The sequence below is a fragment of the Leopardus geoffroyi genome, chromosome B4, assembly GCF_018350155.1.
Source record: "Leopardus geoffroyi isolate Oge1 chromosome B4, O.geoffroyi_Oge1_pat1.0, whole genome shotgun sequence".
Taxonomy (NCBI): domain Eukaryota; kingdom Metazoa; phylum Chordata; class Mammalia; order Carnivora; family Felidae; genus Leopardus; species Leopardus geoffroyi.
This window is the reverse complement of record NC_059341.1, coordinates 3,054,606-3,058,769: the sequence shown is the minus strand read 5'-3', so window position 1 is coordinate 3,058,769 and position 4,164 is coordinate 3,054,606. Positions and strand designations below refer to the sequence as shown.

Genomic DNA, 4,164 nt, shown 5'->3' with positions numbered 1-4,164 from the left:
CAAACCAGCGCCTTCTTCCCATTCGGTGTACGTGTGGCTCATAGAAATCTATCAGTATCTGTGTGGCCGCCAGACTCCTCTGGGAAGGTAACCTGGCAAGCATCTCTCCTCGCTCCCTGTGTGACCAGAGACCACGAGATGGAAAAAAGCAACGAAAACACCTGCTCAGAGTTGGGGGGGGGGGGGGTATTCCCTTTAACTCTGGAGGAAACGGGGCTCCAGGGGAGATGTCTTAGATCCCAATTGTTATCTTCCAAGCTGTGGCTTTCAGGAGGGAGGTGTCCACAGTCCTTCAACAGGTCATAACAAAGCAGATGCACTCTGATCCACGGGCAACTACAGGGCCAGTGCCCTCAGGTCCCCCGGGTGGCAAGTCTCTGCACAGTGTGCAAGGGCATAATTACCTTCTGTGCAAGTCAGTCCTTGGAAATTCAGTTGACGCGGAGTACAGAGCACCCCTAGACAGCCATATGGGGCTCCCTCTCCCACGGTGATATTTTTATTCAGAAATTGCTGCACAGGCCCTGAATTTTTGGCTGCTGGATTCCCAAATCTGCCACGTGAGGCCCCCTTGCCCGTGGTTACATCTTAGGAGATGCCTTTGGATACGGGGAAAAAATGATTCATAATTGAACCAAAGAGATTCTCTTAATGAACCTGCCCCAGGGAGTATCAAGCTCTTTTTATGAGCAAATTTAATGAATCATAATGAATTTCATCATATGAAGCTATGTGGATACACCATAAAGGAGCCAGGAAGTAAACCAGTCTAGACTCAACGGAAGAAGCCTAGGGAACTGTTTGTTCAGAATAATACACGGGCACAGAGTGGTAAGAGGTGAGTGTCCCGCACGGATCTGAAATATTACAAAGTGGGGGGAGGGGGGTGTGTATAAAAGTAATTTTCTGCAACAACAGGAATGATTCTATGTACAAGTTATTTTTGGTACTTTTCTATAGGAGCTCTTAAAGCTCGTTTTCAAACTTGGTTTTTTACATAAAAGAACCCCTTCCCTTCTATTCAAATAGCCACTTTATGGTGTAGCCTTTTCCAGCTTCAGATATGTGGGCCCCAGGCCCTGCAGGGGCGGTCTGATGGCCCCACACTAGATCAGGAACCTCTGAAGCCAGGGGCTCACAAGTCACAGCCCTCCCCTCGAGGAACTTACCGTGTGCAGGGAGAAGGCCGACAAGTGAGCGATGGCATAGCCCGTTTTTGTAAGTTGCGGTGACGGAAAGGACACGGAGAGGGTGTTCGCCGCCTCGTGGAACAGAACAGGCGTCACGGAGATTATACCTTGATCTGAAACGTGATGGGTGGCGTTGACCTTCAGATAGACTCCGCGTCCCTCTCCATCCTGGTTGTGCTCAGCCATGGGGGGAGCCCCCCAGGGGACACGGGCAGGAGAGGTGGGGTGGGTGGAGGAGGGGGAGGGTACTCATGCCCGAGGTCCCCTGTGGCATTGACACCATGCTTCCCCACCCCTTGCTGGTCCCCTCGCTCTCTGCCCGTGTCACTAGGTGGCCCCGCCACCAAACATCCCTTCGTTACGCAGCGTTAGTGGGTAAGACGTGCTCAGGACCTATCAGGATGCATCGGGGGCTCGGGTGTGGGGGCTGTGGCAGGAGCTCAGGGGACAGCACGTGGGTATTGTTGAGGCTTCAGGCAGAACACTCTGGGGAAGGCACAGAGCTGGCGCGGTGTGTAAGAGGGTGCCGTGTTCCCTGCTCAGGAGCCAGGGGTTACCCCCAAGGCTGCAGGCAGACCACAGTGGGGCCAGTGGGGCAGCTGCTCCAGGAGACAGGCTTCAGGATGAGCTGGAGACAGGCTGCCCGGTCACTCCAGTTTCCTCCACTTCACGCCGTGCGAAGCTGGCGAAACGTGTGGACCCCGGAAGGAAAGTCCCGAGAAACGATGAAGGGAACTCGGAGGAACATTTGAAGAAGTGGATGAACAAGACCAATTTTCCTGGTAGGAAGACGGTTGTGGCTCCCCAAGGAGGCTGGCTTGGGTTGGGCTGGGATGGAAAAGGTCATGGGACTGGGGGTAGTTTGGTGGGGGGGGGGGGGGGGGAGCAGTGCTGCTGGCCGTGCCCTGATGGTGACCAAACGCAGGCAGACCCGGCTGCAACCAGGAGTGTGAGGGCAACCAAGGCAGTCATGGGAGGGAAGGACTCTCAAAGCCCCAGGTGACCCCAGGTCCTGATGTGCCAGCCCCCGAGGACAGGCAGGGGGAGTGCCCTAGCTCCCACACACCAAACATTCAGCAGTTTGACAGCTCACATATGTGGGAGAAACAGGAAGATGGAATATTTTTATTTAGATAGCCCAACTATGGACACCTTGATGTCTTGGATGTGTTATTTCTTTGTGGACAGGTAGGAAATACATGGCTATTTTCATGTTGTATGTGCATTCCCATCATTTATATGCCCCCAAACACTGAAAGCTGCTGGCAATTCCAGATTTCACATCTTCCTTGCAAAAGGAGAAACCCTGGGGCGCCTGGGCGGCTCAGTCGGTTAAGCGTTGACTTCAGCTCAGGTCATGATCTCATGGTTTGTGGGTTCGAGCCCTGCATCAGGCTCTGTGCTGACCTCTTGCTCAGAGCCTGGAGCCTGCTTCAGATTCTGTGTCTCCCTCTCTCTCTGGCCCTCCCCTGCTCGCGCTCTGTCTGTCTCTCTCTCAAAAATGAATAAACATTAAACAAATTAAAAAAAAAAGAAAAAGACAAAGGAGGAAACCCATTAGAGAGTCCACGCCTCCTTGGGTGATGGGATCAAAGATGGAAAGGTGCAGTGGCCACAGCAAAAGGACCACAGAGCCACGAGGAAAAGCAGGACACGTCTGGAAGAGGCGTCAGCACGGTGGGGCTGCGGGTGTCTGTTGACAAGAAGGCGAAGTCAGCGTCGTTGATGAGAAAGGCAATTCCCCCAAACCCCAAACGCAACATGCAGCTGCAGAAGTGAACACAAAGAGTGTTTTGCTGGTCTTATTATTCTGGAATATAAGGGACTCAACAGGAACCCAAGGCAGACTACGTGTGCTTCTTCCTACCGAGAACGCAGGAAAATTTGTCTCCAAGGTTTGTATTCATACGTCTTACACGGGATAGAGGTCTGGAGGGGAAGAACAAGGGAACTTCAGAACTTTTAAGCTTGGAAAGAGATGCTCCTTTTTTTGGTTTGTTTTGATTTCTGTGGGGTAAAAAACACACAACATAAATTCACTGTCTTAACGCCCCTTAAGTGGACCCTCCGGTAGGGTTGCCTAAAGGTACGTCATGGTACGAGACATCTGTAGAAATTTTTCCTCTTGTAAAACTGAAGCTCTGAACCCATTAAACGACACCCTCCCTCTTCCTTCTCTGCCATCCCCTGGTGTCCAGTATGTTACTTTCTGTTACTACAAATTTCTAGACATTAGCAATTATAGAATTAAAAATTCATTCTAAACTCTGGATTTTCCTCAGCTATCAAAGTTGCTTCATTTTTTCTTTATACTTAAATTCAATACCTTAGACACCCTCATACCAAAAAAAAATCCTGCTTAATTGGTTTACCCCACTTTTGAAATACAGAGATAACAGTTGACTTTCACTTTATCACTAAAAATTAAGTTTAAGGTTAAGTACATTAATTATTTGAGTCTTTGTTTCCTAATCTATAAAACAGAGTCCACAGAAACCATCCCACAGACTTACTATAAGGATTAAAATTCACCAAAATCTACATACATCATACTTAAATTTATATATTCTATAACATATATATTCAACAATATTTAAATCTCTGCCACTCATAGCCTTAGAATAAAATTTTGTAATGTTATAATTGGATTTATGTTTTTATCTTTTCTTTATGCAACAGATATTTTTATGTCATTGTACATTAACAAAGTTGTCTTATTAAATACACTTATAGATGCATTCATTTGTCTGTTTATTCATTTAACAAAGATTTATTGGGTACCGACACTGTTCCAGGCATTATTCAAGACACGTGAGACACACAACTGAGCAAAAGAAATAAAATCTTTTCTTATATTTTAAATTTATTAAAGATTGTCTTAAAGTTTATTTATTGTAGACGGAGTGAGAGAGAGAGAGAGAGAGTGTGTGTGTGTGTGTGTGTGTGGTAGGGGGGACAGAGAGAGAGGGAGACA

General features: G+C 47.9%; 1 long non-coding RNA gene across 1 annotated transcript; it reads left to right on the top strand.

Annotated features, from left to right (window-relative positions):
- Positions 1-543: 543 nt before the first annotated feature.
- LOC123590594 lies at positions 544-3,790 on the top strand. The gene is made up of 3 exons (XR_006708860.1): positions 544-838; positions 1,873-1,972; positions 2,725-3,790. It is a non-coding gene; the product is annotated as an uncharacterized LOC123590594 (long non-coding RNA).
- Positions 3,791-4,164: the final 374 nt, after the last annotated feature.